Source organism: Bison bison, unplaced genomic scaffold, assembly GCF_000754665.1.
Source record: "Bison bison bison isolate TAMUID 2011002044 unplaced genomic scaffold, Bison_UMD1.0 scf7180017864453, whole genome shotgun sequence".
Classification (NCBI taxonomy): Eukaryota; Metazoa; Chordata; class Mammalia; order Artiodactyla; family Bovidae; genus Bison; species Bison bison.
In genome coordinates, this window is record NW_011495015.1 from 107,385 (window position 1) to 126,947 (window position 19,563).

General features: G+C 43.8%; 1 protein-coding gene across 3 annotated transcripts in view; it reads right to left on the minus strand.

Annotated features, from left to right (window-relative positions):
• The window catches only part of LDLRAD4 (low density lipoprotein receptor class A domain containing 4), a 61,831-nt gene that overhangs the window by 18,145 nt on the left and 24,123 nt on the right, over positions 1-19,563 (minus strand). The window lies entirely within an intron of this gene.

Genomic DNA, 19,563 nt, shown 5'->3' on the forward strand with positions numbered 1-19,563 from the left:
GGCAGACCTCCCGCCCCTAGATGTTGAAACTATGATTCCCAAAGCATCTCCCCATGGCCGCGCAGCACCCTGGAGGGAAGAGGCACCACCCAGAGAAAGGACAGGACACGTCTCCACTGGGTTCCCACTGCACCATTACAGAAGTCTGTCTAAACCACACACTCCCCACCCATGCATTCACCAGCAGTGTGTGGGGGCGTGGGTGCCAGTGCTTCTGTGGGAAGCGGAGCCCAGGGCCAGCCCTGCATCATCCTGTGGGGTTAGAAGGAGGGTCTTCCTGAACCCATGAATCCCATCCTGTGGCACCATCCTCCACCCCAACCTTGGCCCCCGCTTCACACCTGAGGGACAGAGACTGACAAATGGGCCTGCCAGGGCAGGCAGGGGATGGGGCGGCGGCAGGGCCCAGGTGGGTGGGCTGGATGCACCCCTGGCCCATGACTGGGCTCCCTACGGTAGCTGTCCGCTCTGCTCTGTTGTGCTCTGGACACCCAAGGCCTCGTGGCTGGTGGGCAGGGGCTTGTCTGCACTTGTACATCCTCGGGGAGGAAGCCCCCAGAAGCTACAAAGCACTACCAGGATCAAAATGGCAGCACCTCCGGGAAACTGAAATCACTGCCTGTCTGAGGGCCAGGGCTGAGACTCTGCAGCTGGGCTGCAGACACCAGTGTGACCTCATCTATCCTCACACGCTGTGGGCATGACACACGTGTGAGGCAGAAACACTTCTTCACAACGCTCTGCCTGCACACAACTGTCCGTGTCTAGGACTCAGTGGTGCCTGTGTGACTGGACCCCAAAGCCCATCCCCGAGGACACAGATGAGGCTGCATGAGCAATGAGGAGCCCACCTCCATCATCTTGTGCTCCTGACGGCAGGCAAAGTGGTGGACTGAGGACAGACTCCAGAGCCCAAGCTGGGTTCTGGGGCACCCACTGCATAGGTGCCCACCTGGAGGATCACTCCTGCAGGCAGATTGAGGCCCACCCTGGCCGCCAAGCGCAAGGTGGGCATCTTAGGAGGGGACCACAGTTCTGGGGACAAGCAGATAGGAAGCATGGAATCAAGGGCTGCCAATGTGGCACCGAGACTGAACCTAAGAAAATGCCTTGTTTTATCGACTTTTATTTCTATTTTGTGAATGAACAGCAGTGCCGGGAGCCATCTCCCACCATATTGCATATTGAGTGCAGCACTTTCACAGCATAATCTTTCAGGATCTGGAATAGCTCAACTGGAATTCTATCACTGCCGTGAGCCAGCGTGAGGAACTCAGCCCGCGGCAAAGGTCATGAGGAAGGAGGCTCGGCATACGCAAAGGCGGGATCGAGCCTCAGGAGTCCCCCTGGAAATTCTTGAGCACCTACCCCCAAAACCAGAGTCTGCCTACTTTACTGCTTTGTGCTCTCACCTACACCTCTGACTTTACAGGGGGCTGTCCCCCACTACCTCTCTCTGAAAAAGAGTTAACTTACAGCTCCAGTTAATAAAGTTCCTGGGTCTGATAGTGTTTCAACCTAAAATCTCCTTTGGAAGTCCTCTAGCCTGCCTGAATAGGTTTTTCCGGCCACATGTGATTGCTCAGAGCCCCCCATTTGTGAGAGGCATGAGATGTTCTAAACTGTCTAAATACAGATTCCTCTGAGCAGTTAAAAGATTGATTAGAAATTGTATTGGTGAAGGGTTTTTCACTTGTTGGGCCAATGTTTGCTGCTAAGTCTCCATATCCCTTACCTGCTGTGTCCCTGGCAGTGTTTGTAACCTTGGACCCTTGAGTTAATTCTTTTACTGGTTATAGCCCACCACACCTTTGCCCTATAGGAATGCAACTTTATCTAATGCTTTTGGAGGGTGGCTCCTGACCAATCACCTTTAGAGAAAAATAAACTTTCTGAAGAAAGAGTCTTAAAATGTTAACAGGCCTCTGGGCCAGAAGATGATGCAAATCACCTAAACTTTTGCGTATGATAAGTTTGCAGGAAGAAAGCCTGGCTTACTGCATGACTCTACCCCTTCCCCCATTATTCTCTATGCATAACTTAAGGTATAAAAACTACTTTGGAAAATAAAGTGCAGGCCTTGTTCACCGAAACTTGGTCTCCCCATGTCGTTCTTTCTCTCACCTTCTGGCTGAATTATTCAGCCTCTTTTCTCCACTGAATTTCCTCACTGAGCTATCCTTATTTCAGCCTATTTTCTCCACTGAATTTCCTCACTGAGCTATCCTTATTCTATTACTCTTTATACCCTTAATTAACGTTTAAATAAGCTGTTGTTTCCTGATCGCCGATGCCGTCTCCTCTTTGAAACCCCTGACTCCACCGGGGCTGGACCCCGGCACAGCAGAGTATTCAAAACTTGCCTTTCAGGCTGCCTTGTGCCCTGGAATTGATAAATGTTTTCTCTTCTCAAGAAAACTGTACTGCTTTTTGGATGATGACTTCAGTGAGGGGCCTTACACGCCTCTACACGCGTTAAGGCTTCACTTGGAAGCTGTCAGCCCATGTCATCTTGTTCTGAATATGGAAGGCTATGCAGATGACCATTTGCAGCAAATCAATCAAATTACATTGTCATACTTCTATGGACATTTGTGGATATATATTTGTTTCACTTGAAAAGTATTTTTATTATAAAAAAATAATGAAGATGCCTTTAAAATGTAAAGAACATATATGGAAATAGTGTACAATATACAAGTTTCCTGCACGAGCCAGCAGCTCTCACCGCGATGCCCATGTCATCCAGGGCACAACTCAGCCATTCTGTGTATCTGTCTTTCACGTCTTGAATAAGGGCTTTCTTCTTTTCAATGAATGGAATTGCTGTACAAATATATTGTTCTTTTTTTCCACTCAATACTTCACAAACATCTTTAAACAAGATCTCATTCCCCAGTTCCTAAACACGAAACACTGGACCTTGCATTCTCTAAGCAACTGCTCTTTATGCCGCTAGATTTCTTTTTTCTACCATGATCAAAAAGATTTGTGTGGGACCCACACTTGTGAGCATCCCTAAGCAGAGATTCCACACACTGACACGACCTTCTACACTTGCTCTTGTCAGAGAGAGGGAAGGGAATCTCCTGCCTCGTGGCTCCAGACGCTGGGCCCTTTCCATTTGTACTAATTTGCAGGGGGCGTGGGGGCGGAGGGCAAAAACATGTATCTTGTTGTCATTTGTATTTCCCTGGTTACTAGTGATTGTGATCTTTCCCTATGATTAGTGGTAATTTGTATTTTTCTTCATATTAGTTCATATTACTTTATTTGTAGCTTTCTCATTTGTAAGCAGTCTTTACATATTATGGCTATACATCTTATCTGCTACACGTGTTACAAATATTTTCTCCTGGTCTGTCACTTCTTGAAACTTTTCCGTGGGTTTAGAGATAATATAAATTTTTATGCCATCATATATTGTTATAATCTTTTTCCTTTATGGCTTCAAAGCTTCTCATTGATTAGGAAGGTCTTCTCTCCAATACTCTATACATATTTTTCTTCTAAGATTTTTATAGCTTGTTTTTTATTTGCTCTGGATCTTTATTTCTTTTGGTCTGAACAGGACAACAGCACCTAGAACCTTATGTTTTATCTGACAAACATGACTCATCTGACCTAATATCACACTAAAAAGTTCAGTACAAGCAAGGGGAGATAGTCTTCGGCTATGGGGACTGCACAGAAGCCTTCGCCTTTCTTTCAGAGAGAAAGAACTATTTAAACAACACCTGCTCTCAGGCTGTGCTGAACCAGCTCTCTGGTCAGTGTGCTCCCTCCCGGGATCCTCCTGGGACCCTCCCGGGCCCTCCCTCCTGCACTGCTGAGGCCGGCGGCCCTCCAGGGGCATGGTCCCGCTGTACCCTTAAACATGACTCATTACCCCAAAGAGCTCTATGTGGATGACATCTACCAGCATTTACCATATTTGAAATTAAAACTGAAGATGTTAAATATTTTTTCATTAAAAATAAACTCACCACATGTTAATACAAGTAACAAAATAACTTCCCGGTACCATGTCACTTAACACCATGCACATCTCTACCCCTACATGCCACCCAACGGCTTCACCTGCACCCACAGGATGTGTGGCTAACCATGACAGATGAGTGGTTCTTGTCTGCTTGTCCTTTCACGGGGGCTGTGGCGGCCACCAGGGCTGAGCCCCCACCTCCAGCCCCAAGATTCCCTCTGTGAAGGCCCTCCATTCACTGACCTGTGTGACACACACAGTCCTGGAGAAAACGCACAGACCTTGAGCATGACTGACCTGCAAGCATTCACAGTTGGGTGGGATTCATCCTGGGTTCTGTCTGCAGACAAAGGGCCCTGAAACTAATCAAAGCAGGTCAGTGGTTTCCGGGGGACCTATGTACATTCCACTGAGGCACTAACTCTCAAAATCTGTAAAGATTCTGTGTCTCTACATGAGCCAGAGGCCCTGGGAGACATTTATGTGTCTTGTGTGCCTGTTAGGGCGACTCTGGTCAGAGGTGATGGCTCTGTCCATTACAGATTCCCATTCTTTGAGGTTTATGACTATGCTATAAAATTCTGCCCTGAGATGAAATTTTCCACATAAAACTTACACCCTGGAATCTGGCCTTTAAAACACAAAATAGTACATTTTAGTAAGTTTGCTACACTTAAAGTCATGGATGAGGATTTTAAAAGAACACGAACTTTACATTCCTACAGACTCAAAACACAGTAGTAGTTTATTTGACATTTGTGGACATCAGCCTATAGCAAAGAATAATTCACTAATGTATTTTTAGTGTTTAAAAACTGTAACACATGGAGGAGGAAATGGCAACCCACTCCAGTATTCTTGCCTGGAGAATCCCATGGACAGAGGAGCCTGGTGGGCTGCCGTCTATGGGGTCGCACAGAGTCGGACACGACTGAAGTGACTTAGCAGCAGCAGCAGCAGCAGCAGTTTATAATTCATATATAAAAATAGAGATTTTTAAAGAATAATATAAAAAAAGAAAACAATTTTAAATACCTTGCTCATCACAATAGTTCCATACCATGACTACTTAATATCTCAAGGCACATTAGCTACTGGGGATGCACTGCAGCATAATAGTAGTAAATGAAAGCTCTTAATTCACTTGATCTTAGCCAAAAGGCTAAGAAGAGATGAAAGTTCACATTTCTAACAAGCTTTTGGCTTGTTTCAGATATTTTGGCAGTAATATCTGATTAAACAATTATGTTTAACCTTATAAGACAAAGAGCTCTTAAAAGGAGATATAGAAGTTTAGTACAGCAAGGGATTCCCAAAGGACAGCAAGGGATTCCCAAACTGGAGAGAGTATAAAATGGCTGTGCCATTTTTGAAGACTTAGAATGGAAAAAAAGAAAAAGAATGAAGAAATCTCAGTAATGTTTTTGTCGATTGTTTGTTGGTTGAAAAAATATTTTGGATACACTGGGTTAAATATATTATTAAAATTAAAAAAAAAAAACTGTAACACAGAGAGCTATTTATCTAGAAATGTTCAATGCCCTACATGTGTTCCAACCACAGTGCCTCACGCCCCATCATTTTGTAAAAATGTTACATGGTTTGACTCAGCTACCAAGCTGACAGCAGATTAAACATTTCTTAAATAAATCAGTCTAAGTTAAATAACCCTAAAATAGCTGCAAAACAGCAATGAAGTCCCTGTATTAATGCACTATGGAGTTGACCTGCACACTATTGATACCATGACAATACTTTTTCCCTCTATTGAAAAAAAGAATTATTATTATTCTGTGTTTGTCTCAATATTTATTTTCACAACAGTTAAGCTTCTCCCTACTAAGTGGCTTTTACTTAGAGAACCACAGTTACTCTTGCAAACCCAGGAGAAAATGGAAAGCAGTATGAAGTTTATACTTCACATGGATAAATTCAGGGCCAGTTAGACCCCAGTCTGGTTCCAGTCCTGCCATCTGACTCCATCAGCTGCAAAAGCTGTTTTCTCATGTGTAAAATAAAGCCGAGTCCTCCACTGTATAGCCAGTGGGAGCATGAAATAAAATAACCCCTTGAAACTGTGTACTCAAAGTGTGGTCCAGAGTGATGGTTAGAAACACAGGAAATTGGGTGCCATCCCACACTGGCTCAACCAGAGCCTGCATTCTAACAAAACCCCTAGGTGGCTTCTGAAACTTTCGACTAATCCAGAGTCCTCATCTGGATTAAACAAGCAAACTGGAGTTCAGAAAACCTGTGACCTGTGCGCCATACAGAAGAAACAAGGTGGAACCAGGGCCCATGACTGCTACTCAACACGACTTTCAAGAGTGGAGCTCTCTTAAGATTTCAAGTATCAAGGGAACATTTTATGAAAGAATGGGCACAATAAAGGACAGAATCAATAAGGACCTAACAGAAGCATAAGAGATTAAAGAGGTGACAAGAATACACAGGAGAACCATACAAAAAAAAAGGTCTTAATGACTTGCATAACCATGATAGTGTGATCATGTACCTAGAGCTTGATATCCTGGAGTATGAGATCAAGTGGGCCTTAGGAAGCATTACTATCAACAAAAGCTAGCAGAGGTGATGGAATTCTAGCTGAGCTATTTCAAATCCTAAAAGATGATGCTGTACTCAATATATCAGCAAATTTGGAAAACTCAGCAGTGTGTTCAGGACTGCAAAAGGTCAGTTTTCAATCCTAAAGAAGAGCAATGCCAAAGAATGTTCAAACTTCCGTAAAATTGTACTCATTTCACATGCTAGCAAGTTATGCTCAAAATCCTTCAAGCTAGGCTTTGGCAGTATATGAACCGAGAATTTCCAAATGTACAAGATGGATTTAGAAAAAGCAGAGGAACCAGAGATCAAATTGCCAGCAGCCACTGGATCACAGAGAAAGCAAGGGAATTCCAGAAAAATATCTACTTTGCCTTCATTTGCTACACTAAAACTTATGACAGTGTGGATCACAATACACTGTGGAAAATTCTTAAAGAGATGGGAACCAGACTACCTTACCTTCTCCTAAGAAACCTGCATGTGGGTCAAGAAGCAACATTTAGAGTTGGACATGGAACCACTGACTGGTTAGAAATTAGGAAAGTGAAAGTGAAAGTCCCTCAGTCACGTCCAACTCTTTGCGACCCCACGGAGTGTAATCCCATGGCCTGGAGTTCTCCAGGCCAGAATACTGGAGTGGGTAGACTTTCCCTTCTCCAGGGGATCTTCCCGACCCAGAAATCGAACTGGGATCTCCTGCATCACAGGCAGATTTTTTTACCAACTGAGCTATGAGGGAAGCCCTGAAATTGGGAAAGGAGTACATCAAAGCTGTATACTGTCACCCTGCTTATTTAACTTATATGCAGAGTACATCACGCAAAATACCAGGTTAGATCAATCATAAGCTGGAATCAAGATTGTCGGGAGAAAAATCAACAACCTCAGGTACGCAGATGACACCACTCTAATGGCAGAAACTGACAAGGAACTAAAGAGTCTCTTGATGAGGGTGAAAGAGGAGAATGAAAAAGCTGGCTAAAACCCAGCATTCAAAAAACTAAGATCAAAGCAGCTGGTCCCAACACTTCATGGCAAATAGAAAGGGGAAAAGTGGAAGCAGTGACAGATTTTATTTTCGTGGGCTCCAAAATCACTGTGGATGGCGACTGCAGCCATGAAATTAAAATATACTTACTCCTTGGAAGGAAAGCTATGACTAACCTAGACAGCATATTAAAAAGGAGAAACATGACTTTGCTGACAAAGGCCATATATTCAAAGCTATGGTTTTTCCAGTACTCATGAATGAACTAAGAGTTGGACCATAAAGAAGGCTGAGCACCAAAGAACTGATGCTTTCAAATTGTGGTGCTGGAAAAGACTCTTGAGAATCCCATAGAAAGCACGGAAATCAAACCAGTCAATTGTAAAGAAATCAACCCTGAATATTCACTGGGAGGACTGTTGCTGAAGCTCCAATAACTTTGGCCAACTGATGCGAAAAGCTGACTCATCACAAAAGACTCTGAGGCTGGGAAAGATTGGGGGCAGGAGGAGAAGGGGGAGACAGAGAATGAGATGGCTGGATGGCATCACTAACTCAATGGACATGTTGCTTTTTCAGTCGTTCAGTCATCTCTGACTCTTTGAGACCCCATGGACTGCAGCATACCAGGCTTCCCTGTCCTTCACCATCTCCTAGAGCTTGCTCAAACTCATGTCCATTGAGTCGGTGATGCCATCCAACCATCTTATCCTCTGTCATCCACTTCTCCTCCTGACTTCCATCTTTCCCAGCATCAGGGGCTTTTCTAATGAACTGGCTCTTCGTATTAGGTGGCCAAAGTATTGAAGCTTCCGTTTCAGCATCAGTCCTTCTAATGAATATTCAGGGTTGACTTCCCTTAGGACTGACTGGTTGGATCTCCTTGCAGTCCAAGGGACTCTCAAGAGTCTTCTCTAACACCACAGTTCAAAAGCATCAATTCTTCAGTGCTCAGCTTTCTTTATGGTCCAACTCTCACATCCATACATGACTACTGGAAAAACCATAGCTTTGACTAGATGGACCTTTGTCAGTAATGTCTCTGCTTTTTAATATGCTGTCTAGGTGGGTCCAGAGAAGGCAATGGCACCCCACTCCAGTACTCTTGCCTGGAAAATCCCATGGATGCAGGAGCCTGGTAGGCTGCAGTCCAAGGGGTCAGTCGGACACGACTGAGCGACTTCACTTTCACTTTTCCCTTTCATGCATTGGAGAAGGAAATGGCAACCCACTCCAGTGTTCCTGCCTTGAGAATCCCAGGGACGGGGGAGCCTGGTGGGCTGCCGTCTATGGGTCGCACAGGGTCAGACATGACTGAAGCGACTTAGCAGCAGCAGCTAGGTTGGTCAGAGCTTTTCTTCCAAGGAGCAAGTGTCTTTTAATTTCATGGCTGCAGTCACCATCTGCAGTGATTTTGGAGCCCAAGAAAATAAAGTCTGTCACTGTTTCCATTGTTTCCCCATCTATTTGCCATGAATGGGACCGGATGCCATGATCTCAGTTTTTTGAATGTTGAGTTTTAAGCCAGCTTTTTCACTCTCTTACCTTCATCAAGAGGCTCTTTAGTTCCTCTTTGCTTTCTGCCAGATGGGTGGTGTCATCTGCATATCTGAGGCTATTGATACCTCAATGGACATGAGTCTGAGCAAACCCCAGGAGATAATGAAGGACAGGCTGCCGAGCTGCAGTCCATGGGGTCACAAAGAGTCAGACATGACTTAGCAACTGAACAACAATAATCTATCATGACCAATTGGGATTTTTTCAAGGACTGAAAGGTTAGCTTAACATCTAAAAATCATTTAAAGTGATATACTATTATAAGTAAACAAATGAAAAAAAGCTGGCTTAAAGCTTAGGAAAAAAAAATGGAGAAAGTATTTGGCAAAAATGCAACACCTTTTTATCATAAAAACACTCAACAAACCAGGAACAGAAGGGCATCAACCAAAGCTCACAGCTAATTATCATACTTGTGGTGAAAAGCTGGCTTTGAAACTAGATCAAAATGAAGCACTAATACATGCTACCACATGAGAAAACCTTGAAGATATCATGCTACGTGAAAGAAGGCTGTCACAAAAGACACTGATATGAAATATCCCAAGCAGGCAGATTCAGAGACTAGTAGGAGATGAGTGGGGCTAAAGCTGGGAGCTTGGGAGAAAAGGTGGGTGGCTAGTAATGGGCTTCAAGTTTCTGTTCAGACTGACAGAAATGTTCTAAATTTAGATCATGGTGATGGTTTTGCAATTCTGTGAATATACTAAAAACTACTGAATTCTATACTTTAAATAGGGGAATTATACTGCATATGTGAAATATCTCAATAATAGCGATATAATAAAAAGAACTATGAAATGAAAGTATTCGGCAAATAGCACTTCATAAGTTTAAAAACACCTCTACATGTAAATGCTGATTCATAAAACCAAGTTTTACCTATGCAACTCAGATAATAAACTCCTAAGAAACACCTCGAACTTGGACCACTTCACCAAGTACTGGTTTCCTTCTATACTCCAACTGGGAACCATGACTTCCTGTTAAACTATTCGTAGATGACAAATTTTCTTTTTCATGGCCTTGTTTCTCATCTCAGAATTCCAAGAGTGAAATACAACATTAAAAACTGAAGGGAGCACACCACTAATCACCCCACCATGGAAAAATCATACCTACACTCTTTACTGTGTAAGAATTTTCTTAAAAGGGTTAAAAGCCAGGCTGACTACCCAGTGCCAAGCCCATCAAGCACACAAGTGACAATATGTCTTATCCACTCTACCAAACACTACTCATGCTTCGGCCCACGGCACATCTCCACGTGACTGTGGAAGACAGCTCATTACCTTCCCTAACCGTGGGGTTACCCGTCTGGCCTTCAGAGAGAAAGGAAACTAAACAGTGATTTTAAGCCAACTCACAATCCACAAGGCAGGCAGTGCAATAGTGAAGGTATGCTTGGGCTCTGCACGTAAGGGTCTGTGTTTGTACTGGGCTGGGATAAGAGATGTATTTCTCCCTCTAGGTCAGAGTTTAAAAAGTCAGAAAGACACCCACTGAAAAAGTAACTGACTATTCAAGTATTTCATTTTTCCCAATTAAACAAGGTAAGTCATCTTCTTCCCCAAAGCTCCATCGTCATGGGAACATACTAGAAACACACTGATGAAGGTCTGACTTGCATCAGTCACACCACCTTCTTCCTCATCACCCCCTGATGCCCTAAGAGTGTCAAAGGTCCAACAAAGCCACGTGTGCATAGTAAGTGGCAGACAATACCGAGTGCTGTTGAGTCTCACTGGCCTCACTCACAGGTGACCGCTCAGCTCTGCAGTATTGCTTTCATGCCTGCTAACACAGCATACATTCTGCAGCCCATGGGTCAAGGAATAAGTTTTGATTTCAAGTCTCAACATTTAAGAAATACATTTCATAAGATGATAGCTACCATAGTGATTCCTCTGATGGATCTAGCCACAGAAAACTGAAAGCCTTCTTGAAGAGATTCACACTCCAGATGCCATTAAGAATACTCATGAATCATGAAAAGAGCTCAAAAGACCAACATTAATAGGAGTTTGAAAGAAGTTGATTCCAGCCTTCATGGATGACTTTTGACAGGTTCAAGATTTCAATGGAGGAAGTTAACTGCAGATATGGTAGAAACAGCAACAGGTAAGGTTCAGTGCATGAGCTCTGAATGAGTGTCACCACGCTACGTGCCTCTGGATAGTCTTCCTGCACTGCAGTCAGGACAGTCCTTGGGACCATGAAGAGCACTCCCACAAACACCTCCTCCACTCATCAGGTTCCTCAGCTGCGGTGTTTAATCACTGGCAGAAATGGTTTATCCTCTCATGTATTTCTTTAAAAATCTTAATTATCTCATTTACTCAGAAATAGTGCTCAACAATTTAACTACAAGCAATGGCACCCCACTCCAGTATTCTTGCCTGGAAAATCCCATGGATGGAGGAGCCTGGTAGGTTGCAGTCCATGGGGTCGCTAAGAGTCGGATACAACTGAGTGACTTCACTTTCACTTTTCACTTTCATGCATTGGAGAAGGAAATGGCAACCCACTCCAGTGTTCTTGACTGGAGAATCCCAGGGATGGGGGAGCCTGTTGGGCTGCCATCTATGGGGTCGCACAGAGTCGGACACAACTGAAGTGACTTAGCAGCAGCAGCAACAAGATCTTAAGGAGCTGTAAAGTGTGCATCTATTTCTCACTGAGAAATTTTCAAAATTCCAAATTCTATGACCTGAGGAAATATAAGTGGGTGGTGCCCTAAAGAAAGGGTAAACTGCAACAGCTACACTGACCGAGGTCCATTTCGAAAGGACCAACAAGACTCATTATCTGCATCCTGTCACCCAAATAACTGTAACAGTTCATGTCCAGTTAAAAGCCCCCAAATCTTTCAGCTTTTCAAACACAGAACCTGAAGAACAGCTACAGGATAGGGCCTCTACTACCAAATTGGGTTGTCCCCTGAGATGTAAGATCTGCAAACTGGGAGGTTTTACACACCCCTGACACAATCAAGGCCAGTGGCCCAGGGACACAATCAAGGCCAGTTTACAAGTGCAAAAACAGAATCACAGACATTCTCCTAAAGTCACAGTAGTAATGTGGAAACAAAGGACTAGGATCATGGTTTTCCTTTATTCCACACATACTTGAATGATCTGACAAAACAGCCAGTCACAGCACCAAACAGCTCACAGCTCACCTGCACACTCTTGGTGGTAATTTCGACTCCAGCTCTGCATTCCAGGTCCTACGTCTCATCAACCACATAAATAGGAGCTGCTGCATCCTGAACACTGATGCTGAGATTGGAGTTTTTAAAAATTATTCTCAAGATAAAAGGTCAAGAATGAAAAAGGAGGCTTGATCGCATGAAGACCCTTTCACAGACAAACTAAGATAAACTGTCTGATTTCTCGTCTTGTGGAAAAAAGATTAAATTCAAAACTCATGGACGAGGAGAAAATTTTTCTGTTTTCAAAATCCTGTCACTTCAGTGACCTACTCAGACTGCTGGGTCATGTGAAATGCGCCTTCTCAGGGGTCCCTGGAAAAGGAGTGAGCTCCATGTCTTCCTGCCAGCCTGTTGGGGCTAGCGAAGCAGAGTCCTGGCCCAGGAAGCAAGAGCCTGACTCTTTTGGGTCCGAGATGGTGCCGAGTTACCTATCACTCCAAACACCTGCGCAGAAGCCACAGAGGGAAAGCCAGTGATCTGAGTTCTTCCTACAGTTGCCTTGCCTACGAAGCAAAAGGGCACTCTTGCCAGCACCTCACCCACTGAGGGCTTCAAATCCTTGAAAATCATTCCCTGACTCCTCTATTTAAACAACATAATTTTGGAAAGAAAAAATAAAAGCAAACCAGGAACTGAGGAGTTCTACTCTTTCTGCTTCCCTGGTAGCTCAGATGGTAAAGGGTCTGTCTGCAACGTGGGAGACCGGGGTTTGATCCCTGGGTCTGGAAGATCATCTGGAAAAGGAAATGGCAACCCACTCCAGTATTGTTGTCTGGAGAATCCCATGAACGAAGGAGCCTGTCGGACTACAGTCCATGGGGTCACAAAGAGTCGGACATGACTGAGCAACTAACACAACACTTTCATTCTTTCTGCTAACACTTAATTTAAAATCCAAGCAGATGGAGAGACCAATCAAGGGGATCCTTGGTTCTAACACCCAACCCAGTCTATTCTAAATGACAGACTGGGCATTTCACAGGCAGAAGCTGATGCCCTGCCCTGGTTAGAGGGCGCTAGGGCTCTGACCAGATGCAGCAGTAATCTCAAAAACCACGTGATATCTTGGAGCTCGAAGAGGCCTAACTAACCAGCTCCTGAGACAAGGAATTTGAAGCCAGGAAAAGGCATGATTTGGCCAAGGTCACTGAAGAAGTAATTTGTGTAGCTTCTACGAGAACTCAGCTTCCCCACTCTCAAGTAGTGTGACCTTGGTATCCAGACTTTGAAGAAATAATCCAGACTCTGAAGAAATCCAGACTTTGTACATATATACATATATGCACATATATACATAGATGTGTTTATACATATGTGTATATTTACACACAAACATGATATGCACACACATATATTTAGAAATTCTAAAGAGGCTAACATGCTCATTGCAGTTTTAATGGACTGGGCCGCACATGTAATTAACAGTTCATAAAAATTACTCGGCTGGAGCATCCAGACATTCTCCATGAATGCTGTTTCAAGGCAAGTGCCATTCCCAGGTCCCTGCTGTTCCTTCATTCCTTCACAGGTCAGGGGGTGAGTCCCAGAAGCAAGCGGCAATGCTTCAGAGTCCTGTTACAAAGCAGATGTTGTTCTAATTGGGCTGGAGAAACAGTTTGTTATTAATTAGTCAACAATTATTTATTGAGGAAAATTCAAAGTAGGGATTCTCTCTTTCTTTCAAGAGACCTTTACAGTCATTAATGACTGGGGATCACCATCAGGACTCAAGTGTTCCTTTCATCCACAGTAATAACCCTCAGTGGTCTTGGCAACCATGGAGGTGATCACATTCTCCAGCAGTAGCACCTCTGACCTGCTTCAACTGCCTGCCCTGCTGGCCAGAGCAGCCAGGGAGAACGGAGAAGCAGGGCCACAGATAGGCCCCATCCTGGGTGGTCTTTCAGGAGTCTTCCTCCTCGTGAGGACTCACTGCTTCTTGTTTTCTCCTGCCAGAGAGACGCCTCCGGAAGGGATGCTTGAATGCACCCCACTGCCACGGTACAGTCCTGCTCCATCCTCCCTGGTCTATTTTGGTACAAGGGTAAGAATTCCAAACAGCTTGGATAACAAACAAATTGTGTGACGTGCAGACAAATTTGGCAGTGGTTGCTTAGGAACTGACAACAGTGCAATCAAGAGGCGATCTCCCAGAGCAGCCCACACCAACACCTCTTAAAGAGACAATCAAAGTTCGCAAAAACCATTCATTATATTTCAATAATGAAATTTGTTATACCTTGAAAAATGATTAAATTTTTTGTCTTAAAACTTTTTTAGAAATTCAAATTCAACATGGAAATAATGAGACTGGTTGTTAAGAATCTGGATGCACTGGTGTCCGGTGTACAGGATCTTCAGTGATTCAAGGACAAGGAAGATGGTGATGATGGAAGTGTTGCCTGACATTTACAGAGTGAGGACTTCACACCAGACACTAAGACAAGTGTTAACCTCTTAACTCACTTAACTACTTCTTGTCTCCCTATTAAAACCTCATCTAAAGGAAACCACCTTTAGGTACCAGTTTCGGAGAAGGTGAACTTTAGACGAGGATCTTTTTCAAAATGCAGGTAAAGTCTAGCATTTGTTTGCCATTTTCCTAGGCCTGATAACTGGTCTGGAATATCCATGATTTTCATGGATTGGTTTTTATCACAATATGTTAATAATACCTATGTTTTATACAGCATCAGTCACCCCTTAAAGGGTGGCTCTCTTTGAATAACGGGAAGAGAGTAACTTTACAGTGAAGAGAGCTGACTGACATACACGACCTCAGCCAGGGTGAGGGCCCCATAACAGTCATAAATCACATCAACAGTATCACCCTTCATCTATTACAAAGACTAGGATTCAGCAACAATCAATCCCCCATCATGGAATTTTCCAAATATATTTCAACTTTTCCTACTGGCATGTCTTTCTTTAACAGCTGAAATTCCTTTCTCCACAAAGGCATCTCACACCTCTGGAAACCTCCAGACACTGAAGACCCAGCCTCTAGGCCACCTGCTCCATGGAGCCATCCTTGCTCTCAGCTACAAGACCCTACGTGGCCATCTGATCTGGGCCTGTAACTCCTCTTGTGAAAAGCCCATCTGTTCAGGCAAAGCCAAGCACCATGCCCAACTCTCCCAGAGCATCCTCGTTACCCCTGTCCTCTGTATTTCACACAATTCAAGAGATATACAGTACAAGTAACCACATACTTATCTGGACAGCAAAGTTCTTGAGAGCAGAGTTTATACCTATCTCATTTCTGCCAATTCAGACACACTCACTCCAGCGAGGCCCTGTGGCCTCTTGGAACATGTAAAAAGAATGAGGACCCATCATAAGAAGGAAAATGCTGCTCACTAAAAATGTTCCCCGACTGCCCAGAAATGATAGCCAGTAGTCTCAGAAATTCAAAGTGACAATAAATAACTCATACTTAAATCAAGTTTCTGGACATGATGAATGATGAAAAACAACATCCATTAATGCTAAAGAAAACAGGTGTTTTTACCCAATTTGTGGTAATTTATGCAAGTTGTCACTCTCAGCGACTGGCCAGGTAGGGCAGGAATGCTTTCCAAAATGACCATCAGCCTCAGGCCAGATGAGTAATAAATCTAATGCTCAACACAGACTTACGTTCTCTCTAAAATTACAAAGTCACGAGGAAGACACTGATGAAGCTACTAAAATGGAAGAGACTAATCCACACACAAAAAACTACTTACCCACCTTCTTAGTAAACAATACAACTGTCAAACGAGCTCTGAGTCATCATCTAAGTCTTGATTCACTCCATCTATAAAGTAAGATTATATATATATACACATATTTATATATATATATACACACACACACACACACACCCTATATATATACACCCTATAAGCTTCTCTCTCAACTTGTAATTCTGTGTCTTTGTATGAAAACAGTTTTTCTGAGGCATGCCTGGCTTGCTTATTAGGACAGACCAAGTAATTTTTCAACTCAAATACAACTTATTTACATTTCTTTGTGTCCTAAGGTAACAACTGCTATTCACCTGAGACATACAACAAAGTTCAGATACTTAAAGGCTGCTATCTTCCAGCCCACTTCAAATGAAAATAGCAATCCCCAAATCATCTATTTATCTAATATTTCACCTCACAGGTAAGAAAAGACCAAGACATTTTATCACAAGTAATCTAGCAGAACAGTTTAAAAACACAGAAGAGGAGTAGAAGAGATGAGGAAGAGGAGATGAAGAGGAGGACATGAAGATGATATGGAGGAGAAGGAGAAGAGGAGGTGAGGAGGAGGAGGAGATGAGGCGGAGGTGGTGGGTCACAGTGGATCCCATCACAGCTGCTCTGGATGCTATGATGAGCTCAGAAAGGCAGCAAGACTGATGTCAACCTTCCTCTTATGGATTGTAACTCAAAGAAAAATCCCCTGCAGTCCACAGTGTATTTGTATTTGCTTTCTTACATAATGTCCTCTTTCTGCTCTAGGACCCCACCCAGGACACCACATTACATGCAGTCACGCATCTCCTTAGGTTCCCTGCTGTGAGAGTTTCTCAGACTTCCTTGTTTTTCATGACCTTGGCGGTCTTGCGGAGTGATGGTCAGGCATTTTGTTGAATTCCTCTTGACTGAGATTTGTCTGATTTTCCCCCATGTGATGAGACTGCAGGTCTGGGTCTGGGGGAGGAAGACCACAAAGGCCCAGCATCATGTCTGTCACGTATCAGGAGTGCTCTTTGCAGGGCTCCCTGCTGCCAGAGGAGCAAGTCTTGTCTCACATCTTCAAAGACTTTAAAGAATGATACTCTTCAAGTATGTCTGCAAACTGCCTCTTAACACAGAAATAAACTACTGAGTTAGATCTTAAAAGGAGTTCTTTCTTAGAAAGTAATTATTTGCATGATCTGACCTTTAAATTCTTGTCTCACATCTTCAGGGCTTCCCTGATAGCTCAGTTGGTGAAGAAGCCACCTGCAATGCAGGAGACCCCAGTTTGATTCCTAGGTCGGGAAGATCCACTAGAGAAGGGAAAGGCTACCCACTTCAGTGTTCTGGCCTGGATATAGCCCATAGGGTTGCAGAGTTGGACACAACTGAGCGACATTCACTTTTTCTCACATCTTCAGACGCTTTTCTGTCACCAGACCCCCAAATTAAGGACTGCAAACCTGGCAACGACCAAAACGTCCTAGTGCCTTTGTGTTTACACAAGGTCATAAACGCTTCAGTGGACAAATATTTTCAATGTGCACAACACAGGAAACCTTAATTTGTGGACAAAAATATTGATGCTGCTAAGTGATACTGAACAAATCACCAACTATGAATCTTTACTTTCATCTGTTTCCCATTCATAAACAATTTTAACACTGTTTCAGGTCTACAAATATTTAGACTCAACTAGAACAGCACATTTACTAAAAATACGTAATAACAAAATACTAACCTTTTATCATTTTTCCATCCTGTCCTAAGAATATTTTTAAAATGGGGTAAGTCCTAACTGACCCACATGATAAAGTAAATAAAAAAGAGACTTTCACGATGGTCCAGTGATTAAGAATCTGCCTTGCAATGCAGGGGACATGAGTTCGATGCCTGAATGGGGAACTGAGATCCCACACGCCATGGACCCATCAGCAATTCAGTTTTCTTTGCTCAGACACATAAAAACACAATTAGGTACCAATATTTGCTATTCAACGCAAATACCTCTGTGACTAAAATAAATTTAACAGAAATATTGGTCTTTCTGAATCTTACTCACAAAACCTCCTGCCCTTCAGTGCCCAAAACTCCAACTTATTATAATGTTTAATAAAATCAGCAGGTCATTAAAAACTGCCAGCAGGGAACTTAGTCTTTAAATGCTTGCATGGTGCCTCCCTTTACACCTCAAGGCAAATGTTTTCCCTCTCAACTCAGCTTTTCTGAGGCACCACTGTGCTGTCCCAACCAGGCATCTCCCAAAGGTGACAGCCTCAGGAGCCCATTACAATGACAGTCAAATTCAACTAGGTGGCTGCCTGCTCTGGGGAAATGCAGGAAGTTGCTCTAGTTGGGGGCGGGACGGGGGGGTTGAGGGGTTGTGGGGGAGGGGGGCGGGGGTGGGGGGGGGCGGGGGTTGACTGCAGCAGAGGCAGCACTCAGTATTCTGTCCAGGATGCCACCCAGGACTCAGCATGGACCCACTGCTGGACAGTGATGGGTTTTCCAACAAGCCTAAGACCCTGCTCTTACACTCAAGCAGCTTGTGCAGGAAGTTAATTTTTCAAACAGTTCTAGTTTTCAAAGAAGACCAGAATCTGCAATTCCAACTTTAAGGTATAAAGCACACTGTGTTTTAAATGGATGCCAGTCAAGTAAATAAAATCCTACACGCTTCCTTCCTTTTACCTCAGAGGACGATTTAACTGAAGCTAAGTCAGTACAGAAAGGAGATAATCAAGGGAGACACAGTAGCTGAGAGACGTCTGTGCGTGCTGTCATCATCTTGCAATCTTACCAGCACCAGCACATTTCAAGATAACAAAAACAGTCACAAGAGTGCACAGCTATACTCACCAACCAGAATTTCAAATGAAACCATTCAAAGTGGCGTAAATTCAAGAGAAGGGGATGCCCGCGTCAAGAGAAATGGAGTCCCAGCTCCTTCAATGCTCCTTTCCTGGGGTTTCTAATCCAGGGACCCACCAGCACGCAGCCCTGCACCCCCTCTGCACCTCTGCAGGTCAAATGAGTAGTGGGTTGGGCCAGCCCTCGACAGCAGCAGACCAGGCCAGTCCTGTACCCACAGCGCACACACGCCCCCTACCGGTGGCATAGAGGGTTAGCATTTTTGCTCCAGACGCCAATTTGTTGTTTAGTCGCTTTAATCTAACCCTTGTAGATTAGCTGGTAAGGAATCCGCTCGCAATGCGGGAGACCTGGGTTCAGTCCCTAGGTTGGGAAGATCCCCTAGAGAAGGAAAAGACTACCCACTCTAGTATTCTGGCCTGGAGGATTCCTTGGTTTGTAGCATGACAGGCTCCTCTGTCCATGGAAATCTCCAGGCAAGAATTCTGGAGTGGACTGCCATTTCATTCTCCAGGGGATTTTACCAACCCAATGACTGAACCTATGTCTCCTGCATTAACAGGCAGATTCTTTACCAACTGAGCTACCAGGGAAGCCTGAGTTTACTTAACATCGACTCAATTTTATATACAGATTCACTTTGCTTCCCAGGTGCTGCAAGTGGCAA